Source organism: Mesocricetus auratus, unplaced genomic scaffold (genome assembly GCF_017639785.1).
Source record: "Mesocricetus auratus isolate SY011 unplaced genomic scaffold, BCM_Maur_2.0 Super-Scaffold_100009, whole genome shotgun sequence".
Classification (NCBI taxonomy): Eukaryota; Metazoa; Chordata; class Mammalia; order Rodentia; family Cricetidae; genus Mesocricetus; species Mesocricetus auratus.
Window position 1 is genome coordinate 55,080,428 of NW_024429193.1, and position 14,259 is coordinate 55,094,686.

Consider the following 14,259-nt stretch of genomic DNA (forward strand, 5'->3'; position numbering starts at 1 on the left):
GTAGGTCTGGGAATTTGCTTTGTCACCTTCCTTATGGCCAGTATACGTGTGTGTGTGTGTGTGTGTGTGTGTGTGTGTGTGTGTGTGTGTGTGTGTGTGTCTAGTAAGTCCAGGTAGGTATTGATTTCTCTGCTCCAAAGCAGGACGTCTGTCTGCATAAACTGTCCTGCTTTGACCATTCTCTCTCTGCCTTTGAGTATCACGTGTGACCGTGTGAAGCATTGAGTTGACTAGGGTTGCTTACATCACCATGGGTGACTGACTACTCCAGAGAGCTGCCTCCCTGAGAGTTTGCTCAGTTTTGGAGGCGAGAGCCCCGGCCCCTGCCCTCCAACCTTCTGCAGTTGTGTGAATTCTGTAACTTTCCCAACTTCCTTTCCTCCTTCCTCTTCCCAGGAAGGAAGTTTCAGCTCAGAGGAAATAGCTACATAACACTCCTGCCCTTCCTCTGACTCATACATTCTCTCCGCCCTTTTTCCACAGTATTTCGTAAGGCTTGGAGAGGGTAATACAGACGTCTGATTATCTCTTAGCCATGAGTCTCTGTGGTAGCTGTATAGGAGCAGATTCCCTGCCCAAGCAAAGGAAGCCTCCAGCATCTGTAATCTATGGGTATAAACAAACTATCAGAGGAGAAACTGACAGGCACATCATATCCTTTTAACAAAACAGCAGCAATGGTTTCCCTGATGGGGCCTACGACCTCACTAGCCACGGCTTCTGCCTTGTTTTATCATACCAGACATGAGTTCCCTCCTGTGAAGCGGGCCTTAAATCGGACCAGAAAGCTACTGCTGCATTTCTAATGATCACATGATATCTCGCCATGCAGGCACGTCTTTCAGGGCGTGTTGGTAGCACAGCAACCAGAGTCCATAGCCGAGTAGGACTGTTGGTGACAACCCTCCTCAGCAGCACAACTAGCACCTTTTCTGACTACAGATGCCATCACTCATCAGGGAGGGAGCCATCAGCTGAGTCCCGGCTTCATTTCCTGCAACTGAAGCATGCAATGTCTTCAGTGGTTGCTCTAGCATAAAAGCAATAACTGTGGCAATAACTTTCATGGTTTATGGGACTTCAGGGGGCCTCCATAGCTAAAACTTGTAGGGAGGTTAACTCGCCCTTGACATTGTGATTTTTGCCTAAATGTATGGGTTTTGAGACTGCCTCTTCCTACCCATGGAGGATGCCTTTGTTCAAACACTGTTTTTTTTCAGATACTTCCAAATCTGCACTGCACTCAAGTGTTAATGTTATATAATGGAACACTTTCGTGGAGCATGGGCAGGATCATGGAAGGTCACCGATCTGCCAAAGCATCTCCTGTTGGTCTGGCATGGCTAAAGAAATACTAAAAAGGAAGTGTTAGCAAGGCCCCATCACTTCTGCCAAGTGTTTCATCACAAGAACAGTGGATGAAAGGCATTGCAGCCATCTAGCCTTCTGAATTTTGTCTTTTCCCATGATTCATCCTGCTTCCTATGCCCAGTACCATTGCCCTTATAGGGCTACTATGCCATTGCTCTTGTAGGACTATTACGCCTCTCTTCAGCACTACTGGTCTTGGTAGGAATGGCTTATGTTGCTTAGCCTGTGCCTGCCACTGGTGCTGAACCTGGATCTGACAGACTCCAGGCCAACACTGTGGCTCTTGCCTTTCCTCTGGCCACACCTGGCTGGTGAATGTGTCCTGATCTGGGTGAGCAATCTCCCCTCTCAGCCCCCTGTACACTTAACTTTGGGGGAAGAAATGTCTCCCTCATGCTATCAGAGGTCCCCTGTCCACTCCTCGGCAAGCTACAGGTGACTCCACTAGAGCAGCCCCTCCCTCCCAGCAAGCACTTTCTGCTTTTATAATCTTGGGGAAGGGCCTTAAAAATCCTGTGACTTCCTGCACACCATAAGCCTTCTAAATTGTGATAGTTCATTGAGTCTTGCGACTGCTCCCCTCACATCCAGGAATGCAGAGGGAAAAGCTACGCACAGGTAGGCTCAACATACTATGGCATTTACATACTGTGTGAACTTGGGATGAGGTACTTAACCTGCCTGAGCCTGTTCTCTTTACTCAAGGAAACTGGTGTTATACCCAAGGGCAATGGCAAGCACGTACAGCCTCAGCTACTTGGGAGCCTAAGACAGAAGGATTGATTAAGATCACAAGTTCAAAGCCAGCCTGGACAACATGGTCAGACTTTAGGGAAAAGGGTGGGGGAGGGAAGGAAGGAAAGAAATGAAAAGGGGGGAGGGTACTGGAGAGATGGATCAGTGTTTAAGAGCATTGCTCTTCCTCCAGAGGACCCAGGTTCAGTTCCCAGGACCCACATGACAGTTCACAACCCTTTGTAACTCCAGTTACAGGGAATCTGATACCCTCCTCTGACCTCCATGGACACCAGCCATTGCTTATATCCACTTGAGTAAAGGATAATACACATTTTTATAAGACATTTCAAATAAGATTTAGCACATTTTAAAAGTAAAAAGGGTAAACTACATGTAGGTGAAACACCTGTACACACAAAACAAATTCTAAAAAGTTGTCTGTACAAAGCATACAATAATATTATGTTGTTACAAGCCTTACTTATTTACCCACCCCGCTATAACAGTTTAGATTTGACTTTACTATTTCTCAAGGAAAATGTAAGACCATCTGAATGTGACTGTAGCAAATTGTGCAGACATGTCGTGTGAGAATGTGAGCTCACCACAGATGGAGAGACAACTGACAAACTTTATCCTCTAATGCTCCCACGAACACTCTGTAGTGTGAAAGGAAAAACATAGCCAGTCAGTGAGATGGAACTTTGGAGAGAGGAATTAGTGCCTGAGTACCAGGAACAGTTTCTAAACGGAAAACACAAGACTCAACCACAACCACAGCAGGACGAGCAGGTCTGCAAAAGGTGGTGGGCAGCAGTAGATAAGGCTGCTGGGTCAAGGGCAGGTTAACTTTTGTTCTTGCTTTGGGCAGTTATTTTTTTGCTTATAAAACATTTCAAAGAATAATATTTTAAAAGTAAAAACATAGAATACCCATGCAACAGATTCGTATGTTGCATTAGGTATCATCTGGACTCCCTATTTTTATTTATTGTTTAATGAATTTTTTATGTGCACTAGAGTTTTGCCTCCATGAGTATGTGTGTAAGGGTATCACATCCCCTGGACCTGGAGTTACAGACAGTTGTGAGCTGCCATGTGGGTGCTGGGAATTGAACCCATTCCCTCTGGAAGAGCAGCTAGTGCTCTTAACCACTGAGCCATCTCTCCAGACCCCTGATTATATTTTTAAAAAATTAAAATAGTCACATTATTAACCCATCCGTTTCCTCTCGCTGGCCCCTCCCATGTCCTTTCCTCGGGTCCTCTCAAATCTGTGACCCCTTCATTATTTATGTGTATTATATATTCACATATGCACATATATGCATGCATAAATATAGAACTCCAACCTCTGAATGTTTACTGTTGCTTGTATGTGCCTGATTTCAGGGCTGACCACATGGTATTGGATAACCAATTAGGGACTCATTTATGGGAAAGACTAATTCTCCCTCAGCGGCTGTTAGTTGCCTATAGTTCCTTGTCTGGGGTGGGGCCCTTTCCACGTTAGGTTAGCGTGTTGACTGGAGCTGTCATTAGGTTAGCGTGTTGACTGGTGCTGTCATTAGGTTAGTGTGTTGACTGGAGCTGTCATTAGCGTGTTGACTGGTGCTGTCATTAGGTTGGTATGTTTACTGGTGTCATTAGGTTAGCGTGTTGACTGGTGCTGTCATTAGGTTAGTGTGTTTACTGGTGCTGTCATTAGGTTAGCGTGTTTACTGGTGTCATTAGGTTAGTGTGTTTACTGATGTCATTAGGTTAGTGTGTTTACTGGTGTTGTCATTAGTGTGTTTACTGGTGCTGTCATTAGGTTGGTGTGTTTACTGGTGTCATTAGGTTAGCATGTTGACTGGTGCTGTCATTAGGTTAGTGTGTTTACTGGTGCTGTCATTAGGTTAGCGTGTTGACTGGTGCTGTCATTAGGTTGGTGTGTTTACTGGTGTCATTAGGTTGGTGTGTTTACTGGTGTCATTAGGTTAGTGTGTTGACTGGTGCTGTCATTAGGTTAGTGTGTTTACTGGTGCTGTCATTAGGTTAGCGTGTTGACTGGTGCTGTCATTAGGTTGGTGTGTTTACTGGTGCTGTCATTAGGTTGGTGTGTTTACTGGTGTCATTAGGTTAGCGTGTTGACTGGTGCTGTCATTAGGTTAGTGTGTTTACTGGTGCTGTCATTAGGTTAGCGTGTTGACTGGTGCTGTCATTAGGTTGGTGTGTTTACTGGTGTCATTAGGTTAGCGTGTTGACTGGTGCTGTCATTGCTTGGGTCTTGCTTCGGCAACCATATGGTTGCAGTATCCTGAGAATAGCTTCTCTGTCATTTGTGGGAACACCAGACCTTGAGCAGAGACCCACTTCCCCTTCTGCCTGGGAGTAGGCAGCTGTAAGACAATGTTTACTAAAAACATGTTTACTAAAAACAATACAATGCCTGGGGGCATTAAGTTCCTGGAAAAGGCCTGCCCACAGAAACCACCCTGACCTCAACCTTGTCCAAAGACTAACCACCTCTTCTGCCACGCCCAGATCAGAGCAGAACCAGCCAGGGGAGAAGAGAGAGCAGAAGCTTCTCTGGTGGGAGCCTTTCTTGGGAAGTTTTCTTGAACCTTTTGGAGCCTGCTTAAAGTTTTCTTTACATCGTTGAACAAGTCTCTGTGTTGTCAATCCCCGACACCCTCCACACGTTCTCGGACACAGGCCGCGCAGCAGACTCGACAATTGGAGGTCCTACCGAGATCGTGAAAGCGAGGTAAGTGGACGGGGTTAAGAAACTATGGGGAATAGTTTCGGGAAGCTAGAATCATTGCAGTATCAACTAAAAAAGTTACTTAAAGAACATGGGACTGCAGTCAAGTCTAAAACCCTAGAAGGCTTTCTAAAATCGATCGAACGAGCCAGTCCATGGTTCATTACTGGGGGAAACTTAAATATTCCAGATTGGGAGGAGGTTTGCCGTGATCTTCATAGACTTTTACGAAAAGAGGGATCTGAGTCCTTACCCCCTACAACATTCTCCTTATGGAGATTAATGAGGGGAGCACTTTTGACAGATAAGGTTCGTCACCGCCAGGTAGTTCAGGACACAAAAGAGGCTTTTTTTAGAGTTACAAGAGACTGAGACTCAAGCCTCCTTGAGTTCAGGGGCAGAGAGTGATGATGAATCATCTGAAGGGACCCTGACTGAAACTAGAGGCTCCATTGTTAGTGAGGATGAGGGGGAGTCTCTTAGTAACAACAAAAAAACGGGTAGAGATCTCCGGGCGTGACCCAAAAAGAAGGACTCCGGTCAGAATCGGTTATATCCTTCTCTATCAGACCTAGAAAATGGAAGTAGCTCAGACTCAGACTTGTCACAGTCTGAAAAGGAACGGTTACTTGCTGAGATCGCGGCCCTTAAAAAAGAACTAAAAAAGTTTCTAATTAAGGAAAGACAGGACAGGGAGAGAAACCCTTCCCCATACTCTGAAAAAAAGGGACTCCTCCTATGAGATAACCCAGTCCTTCTCGGACCTGGAGGGTAGACCCAGAGGAGGGGTCCAATGCTGCCCGGTGGTGGCCCCAGTAATGGAAGTTCCAGACCCGAACAATTCTGGACAGGTCATTCGGCATCATAACCCTTTAAATTTTAAGGATATAAAACAACTTAAGGAGGCAACTTTAAATTATGGAGCACAGGCTCCCTTTACACTTTCCTTAATGGAATCTTTTGCGTCTCTTAATTTGACACCTGGCGATTGGCAGCAGCTTTGCAGAGCAGCTCTGTCAGGGGGAGATTATTTGATTTGGAGAGGTGAGTTTCAGGAAAGATGCAGCCAGACAGCCCAAAGAAATGCACAGGCCAGACAGCCCCAGAGAAATGTGGAGATGCTTACCGGGAGTGGTCAATATGCCACCATTCAGCAACAAATGCAATATGACATCGCAGTCTATGCCCAAGTGGCAGAAGCAGCCCAAGGGGCTTGGAAAGCATTGCCTTCCAAGGAAGGAGGGGATCATCTGTCCAAAGTCCTTCAAGGACCCTCTGAACCTTTTCAAGACTTCGTAGACCGTCTCAGTCAGGTAGCAGAAAGAATATTTGGGGGTATTGGGCCTGCGATGCCAGTCATCAAGCAGATGGCATTTGAAAATGCAAATAAGTACTGTAAGGAGGCTCTTCGTCCCTATCGTAATAAAAGTCTAAATGACTACATCCGGATCTGTAGGGACATTGATGGGAACTTCATCCAGGGCCAAGTGTTAGCTGCTGCCATTCGGCCCCAAGTGGGGAAAGAAAGACCTACTCTGGGAGGGAGAAAAACATGTTTCAGCTGTGGTAGGGAGGGACACTTCCGTAGAGAGTGCCCTCAAAATAGTACTACGGGTCTCAAGAGACCTGGTTTATGCTCCCGTTGCCGAAGGGGATATCATTGGGCCAATGACTGCTACTCTAAAACTGACCGGGAGGGAAATTTCCTTCCTGCTAATAATAATCAGGGAAACGGGAGGAGGGCCCCGCCCCAGGGCCCCAAAACCAGTGTGTACGGGGCAATGACCCCTGCTCCAGGCAGTGGCAGGATTCATTTTCTCCCCCAGAGCAACCCCTTCATATCTCAGACCTCCTTAGAGCCACCTCGGGGAGTGCAGGATTGGACCTCGCTCCTTCTGCCCGGGCAATCCTAACACCGGAAATGGGGATACAGGCCCTCCCTACTGGGGTGCATGGGCCATTGCCCCCAGGCACGGTCGGACTACTCTTGGGACGGTCCAGTACTATTCTTCAAGGCATCCAGGTACACCCTGGTGTTATAGACCAGGATAGTGAGGGGGAGATTAAAATAATGACATCAGTGGGCAGTGGGGTTGTTGCCATCCCTGCAGGAGAACGGATTGCTCAGTTACTCCTTCTCCTTACAGCTCCTTGTGAGGCTAGAAAAATTAAAGAGAAATTACATTTAAAATTTTTTGACCATAGACCGTAATAATTTGTCTGCTATGGAGAGACATTGGAACAAACCCTCCCAGTCCTTGGGATGGGTCAGATGGAAGGACTTAATTACAGGAAAATGGCAGCCACCCACCCCCCTATTAGCTAGGGTCCGAGGGGCTGTTTGTGTTTTCCCTCCAGGAAGTGAGAAGCCTATTTGGATCCCCGAACGGTGCATCAGGCATGTCGACCCCAATACTACTCCGGATACTAGGAATGCTCACCATGATAAAGATGATCCAACCATTGTTGAACACTCAGGTAAGGGAAATATGGGCGTTGGTGAGGATTCCCCCCCATGTTGATGCCAGTTAGTCATTCCAGCTCCCTGTTCATCAAATTTTATAACACCAATAATACATTGGGAGCGGCTGCCGCCAATGAGATTAAAAAGTCAGAAACTAGACATTCTGAGTTTCCCCCTCCTAAGCCTGATACCAGGGTCAGGAAGTAGGGGAATCCAAGAGATTGCCAGCGGCATACCCCTTTAATCCCAGCGGCATACGCCTTTAATCCCAACACGCCTTTATGAGGGAATATCCTGGGTTAAAAGTTGGATTGAAAATGGGTGAATAGCCGGGCGTTGGCGGCACACGCCTTTAATCCCAGTACGCGGGAGACACAGGCAGGCAGATCTCTTGAGTTCAAGGCCAGCCTGATTTACAGAGCAAGTTCCAAGACAGCCTCCAAATAATACAGAGAAAAAAAAATTGGTAACAAGCTGGGCGGTGGTGGCACACGCCTTTAATCCCAGCACTTGGGAGGCAGAGGCAGGCGTATCTCTGTGAGTTCGAGGCCAGGCTGGACTGACAGCCTCAAACAATACAGAGAAACCCTGATTTAAAAAAAAGTGGGTGAAACAAAAAATTTGTAACAGTAAAAAGGTACTGGTATTAAGTAAAGAAAAAGAAAAAGACAAAGGTATATAGAATGGAAATTTTTGTTTACATTTAAGTTCTATTTTGTGAGTCATCTCTAAAAACTTTGGCCAAAAGCCTGGCCTCTCCACCTTGCATCTACAGAGTTACAAGGAGTAGGTACGGCTGTACCCCATGACTGTAGCTCAAATGGAGGAATGATAAAGAACATACAAGACTTTTTAACCCTTTTAGTTCAAGGATTGGCTGGAGTTGTTCTTTTATATAGATTTCAATTAAGGAAGCTTCATTGCAACAGACTAATCATGACCTAGGGAAAAAGGATGACTGAAATGTTCTGAATGTATGGTGTGGCCACACCGGTATGTATGAAATGTGATTGTGAATGTGTGAGTGTGAACTGCTTATATGATTAAAAGGATACTTAAATCCCTTCAAAAATAGTTAAGAAGCTACCTAGATTGCTTTAAATATAGACAAAAGGAACATCCAGCCAGTCTGTTAATGTTTTAACAGAAAGATTTAAGATGCAAACGAGGCCTTGTCAGCTAGTGAGAGCTCTACAGGTTAGATTGGGAAAGACTGCTCACAGACTTCAAATAATTTTCACAAGTTATTTGGACACAGTATAGTTTACAATCTTTGAGTGATTTTCAGAAGTTTTTGGGAAATATTTAATGGATATGTCCTTTTTAATGGGCATCTACAAATAATCTAAGTAGTAATCCCAATTTACCTAGATAGTCAACCAAGGAGGGTAGACAAATCCTTCTACTATTATGGTCCAACTTCAACAGTTCAAAAAAAAATTTTTTTAGAAAATAAAAAAGGGGGAATAATGCCCCCAGTCCCCACATGACTCATCAAATAATACACTCCTCATTTAAAATTTTTATAATGCGAATGCCAGTGAGCTTCAGACAGATTCTGGCATGATGGAACTTGAGCAACCATTGCTCAGGTCAAATGGAGACATCCATGCACTAAACAGTGGAGAAGACCCTAATTTGGGGTCGAGGGCATGTTTGTGTTTTCTTGTAGGAAAAGAATAAAAGCTTCGGCATGGAGCAGAGAAAAACTGGACCTGAGACCATGGGAGCCTACCTAAGCCAGTTTGAGTGAGATCTCCTAAATCAGTGTTCCTGACCCTTGCTGTCATCGAATCTAGAGCCCAAGAAAGAAAGAAAACAGTCGGTTCGAGATTTCCAGTTTCTCAACAGACCTGCTGCATCAACCTTCCGGACCCATGAGTTTTCATCGTAAAGCCAACAGAGAAAAAAGGACCCATTTAAAACTTTTGGACATTGGTATGGACTGTGATGAGGGGCAAAAGCCTCTTTTCAGTAATTGAACAGGACATGGTCACTTGAAATATCAGACTTGATGGTTCCTGTTTCTGGAATCAGGACTAGGCCAGTGTATTTTTCTAGAGAGATGCAACTTGTCCTAATGCGACAAAAAGGAGACTTTGACTCAAGTTGCATAATCAGCTGACGTTAAATCAACAAACTGCATCACCACAGGAACAAATTGGTGCTCTGTGGATAGTGCAACAAGCCTATTGTTCATAGTTTTCATAATGCTACATGTGTAACATCAATGATTGTACCTAATGTATCTGTGCAAGTGCACTTTCTAAATGCTTTCCTGAGCAGATCTTGGAACAATTGTAAACTTTATCAAATTGTAAATGTAAATCACATGTGGGTTACCCTTGTAACAGAATGTAAATCACGTGCATGTTACCCTTGTAACACATGAAGGCTGGTAGAATGTTATGGCCCAGATCTGGTGATGGGTACGGTGATGGAGAGGCGCTATGTCAATGGGGGTCCTGGAAATGGTGGCAGTGGCAGTAGGCATTCTGGCTTTATGCCGAGCTCAAACGTGCCTTGTTCCAGAGGCAAGAGATCCGTAACCAAGTATTGCTTAGCCTAGCCCATGGCAATCCCGATAGCCATGAAGGTTGGTTACAGATGATTTAAAGTTGGGGTGCTCTGATAACGGGCAACCTGTGGGGAAGACCCCTCCCGCCTAAGACAGGGGTTCAAGGTCCCCCAAGGACGGGAAAGGGAGGGTGACCCTACTTGACCTAAGCCAGGAGTGCCTCATTTAAAAATAAAAAGGGGTGAATTGTGGGAACACCAGACCTTGAGCAGAGACCCACTTCCCCTTCTGCCTGGGAGTAGGCAGCTGTAAGACAATGTTTACTAAAAACATGTTTACTAAAAACAATACAATGCCTGGGGGCATTAAGTTCCTGGAAAAGGCCTGCCCACAGAAACCACCCTGACCTCAACCTTGTCCAAAGACTAACCACCTCTTCTGCCACGCCTAGATCAGTTTCTGGGGTCAGGGCAGAACCAGCCAGGGGAGAGGAGAGAGCAGAAGCTTCTCTGGTGGGAGCCTTTCTTAGGAAGTTTTCTTGAACCTTTTTGGGGCCTGCTTAAAGTTTTCTTTACATCGTTGAACAAGTCTCTGTGTTGTCAATCCCCGACACCCTCCACACGTTCTCGGACACAGGCCGCGCAGCAGACTCGACAGTCATTGCCAGGAGACACAATTGCAAGGCAGACTTCCTACTCCTCCCGACCTTCCAATCTTGCCACCCCTTTTCCCTGAGCCTTGGGTGCAGGAGTTGTGTTGTACGTTTCAGTTGGGGCTGGTCACCCCATGATTAGTTGTTCTCTGTATTTTGACTAGTTGTAGTTTCCTGTGATGGTGTCTGTTTGTTGCAAAGAAAAGCTTCTTAGATGAGGGGTGAGAGTTACTCACGAAGCAAAGCCCCCAGCTTTTAAGCTCTTGCCTGGTCCCTGTTCAGGTACCACTGAAGTCAGCCAATGCCAACCCGTGCCAGCTCTGCCTTCCTAAGAAAGCCAGACATTTCTCGTGTCCTCCACTGCCTGTTCAAGCTTCCACTCATTTTGTCCCTGTGTGCTTTCTGGAGCCCCTGCTCCTCTCTACAGACATTCTCCACTTGGTGACAGAATTATTAAAACACACACACTTCATCTTACATATTACACTGATAAATCAACATGTGCTCCTTAAGCCTGTTGATAAAAAGACCCTGGGGGGTTAGGGCAGGAGGGGGATCCTTTGTCTCTTCCAAACATAAAAACCACCACAGCCCCACCCAGGTCAGGCTAGCCCCTGGCTGCCTAATGGGAGAGGGAAAAGCAGCAAGCAGCTAAGGGTATTAAAAACATTGTGTCCTTGAGAACAGCTACAAAGGAACCCTTTACCAACAGAGGTTACTATTGCTTTATTCTATGATATAAAAATGCCTGCTGTGGGAACAGGAAGCTGCAAGTCCATCCAAGGAAAGAAATCTACACCAGTATCTCCAAATGACTACCTCAGCTTCCCCAGTGGATTTCTGCTGGATGTCGGTAAGCCCTGACTGATGATGTTGCGTCAGGCTATGCTAGTGTTGTGAATGGTTTTGGTGATGTCTTGCTACCTTTCCACTGTTTCTGCTGCTACTTATGATCATGTCATACATTTGCTTCTAAGTACTTAATAGGCTCGCTTGTTCAAAGCTGAAAGCAGTTATCAAAGGCTGTTTTCCATACTATAAATTCACTCCATTCAAAACCATCCAGAACTTTCCATTTCACACACTGTCCATCTTTTTTTTTTTCTTTCCCAGACAGGGTCTCTCTCTAGCTTTGGAGCCTGTCCTGGAATTCACTCTCTAGACCAGGCTGGTCTCAAACTCACAAAGATCTGCCTGCCTCTGCCTCCCGAGTGCTGGGATTAAAGGTGTGTGCCACCACTGCGTGGCCGGACTGTCCATCTTTAAGAGTTCCCAAAACACATGTGAAAAAAAGCCAGGCATGGGACTTGAGGGCCAATGAGTAGATCCTTGTGAGATACAGTCCAGTGCCCAGTAAGACATGCTGTAGCTGTGGCTGCAGGCACATGTTGGTGCCCTTGAGTCCACAATGAGGAGGGAGGGAAATACATATGTGTACTCAGCTGGCTTCCTTTTTTCTTCTTTATTCAGTCTGAGACCACACAACCCATAGGACTCAAGATGGATCTTCCCTGTTAAATCTCTCAGGAAATGCACTGATAGACTCACCCATAGGTGTGTCCCCCGGGTGACTCCAAGTTCATCTGAGTTGAGAAGCTTAAACACTGAGGACAATTACTACATTATATGATTGCCATTCATGTTTGTGAAGTATTACTATTCCACCCCCTTTCATGTAAGTATTATGTTCTTCAAAGGTGAAGATACTGAAGGACACAGAAGTTACAGAAGTTAGGTATCTTATTCAAATTCATGACTGAGGTGTAGAGGAGCCAAGATCCACAACTGGGTCTAACTACAGTTAGGACTGTTCACTACTATGTTTTTCAGGGTTCTAGGGATGCAAGTTAGGCTTCCAGAGGGCTTGCTTCTAATGGGGCCACAACACTCAGCTGCAAACACTCTTCATTTACAGCTATGCAGAACAGATCCTATACACAGGTTTGCTGACTGAACTTGACCTCTGGATGGATTCATGAATTCAAGGAGACACAATTTCAGGAGCTTTTAGGGTACAAGCCTGGGTTCTAGATATTTCAAAAAACAGGAGTTCAGAAACTCATCCCAATATGCCAATGAAGAAGGAGGAGAGGGAGGGAGGGAAAGCGGAGGAAGGGAGGGAAGGAAAGGAAAGAAGGGAAGGAAGGAAGGATGTTTGATGAAAAGCAAAGGGAGACTGACTCAATGTGGTTGTGTTGGGAAGAGGAACAGATGCAAGGGTCCAGTGACTCCCAAGTCCATCTCTGGAGGTCCTGATGTGAGTTTAAGTTTTAAACAGTAGGCAAAGTGTGTGTGCACAGCCCATCACTTCTACTGTTCTGTGAGGCCTCCTACATCACACAGACCTGATGAGGGCAACTAGAGGTGGAGGTCAGGTTGGGGCTGTCACTCCCAGAAAGCTGTGCCCTTGAAGTGACACAAGCCAAAAGAGGTGCATTACTCAGCCTGCAAGACAATCTCTCGCCTACTTTTTCCTCAAATACTAGACAGATGGGGCCCTTTGAGACAACTGCTATAATGTGTGTGTGTGTGGGGAGGTCCTTAGGGTGCCTCTCACAGGCACTTCTTTTCCTTAATCTCCCAAGGACCACCAGGAGTCTTGGCTTTTCTCTTCCATTGCCTTGTTGTTGGGTGCAGATTTTTCTATTTATTTCCACATCTGTGTGTGTGTGTGGGGGGGGGTGTTGCTGAGTTCATGAGCACTGTGTGCATGCAGTAGCTCTAGGAGGCCAGAACAGAGTGCCAGATCCCCTGGACTGGAATCATAAGTCCTTGTGAGCCACCCTGTAGGTGTAAGGAACTGAACTTGGTCCTCTGTAAGAACAGCAAGCACTCTTAACCTCAGAACTATCTCTGTAGCCCCTTGTTCTTTACAGACCAGGTCCTTTGTAGCCCACACTAGCCTAGAACTTGACATGCCATGAAGGGTATCCTTGAATTCCTGATCCTCCTGTCTCCATCTCCCAAGTGCTGGGGTTACAATGGAACCCAGGGTAGAAACACATTGTCGACAGAGCTGTATCTCAAGCTCCTCTATGTTCAACTGTGCTCGGGCTGTCACATCCATTCTCTCCCTTGGGAACGGCTCCCTAACACCCGTGCACCCCAGCCCGAGACAGTCTGTTAATTTACCTTTCACAGGCTCGAACTCTTCCAACCCACCAGATCCCAGGCCAAATTACTATTCTCAGACCTGGCTTCAGATCCTCCTTCCTGGCTGTCCTGTTCTTGCAAAGAGAAGCAGCAAGTTTGATCCTGTGTAGCTGAAGGAGTGAAGGAACACTTGTCCTGTAAGTAGGACTCTCTGCTGTCCAAATAGACACCAAAGCCTGTCGCCAATTGTGAACATGACACGTGCTTCTTGCTATCATCTCTTTTACCCTCGGGTGGGGGCCCAGACACACATGGATTCAGGGAACCATGTCTGAAACTAGCCCTAAAATCTTAAAGGTCTTTCTGTCAGTGAACTTCTGGGACTAAAGCCCCGCCCCAGGAAACCTACTATGTATCACCTGTAGATCCTGGGAACCAGGCAGGTGCAAGGTGTGGCCCAGAAAGTGAGGAAATAAATTCTCTCCCCGACCCTTGACAGTCAGAATGTCCCACCTGGGAAGGCAGGAGAGGTTAGACTTCATGTACCAGGCGGCTGTTGGAACTCTGTCTTGGAGCTGGGGAGGAACGAGTGTGTGTGTGTGTGTGTGTGTGTGTGTGTGCACGCGCGCGCGTAAGCATATCTCCTGGCTGGTATTCACAGGATTGCTGTCCTATCT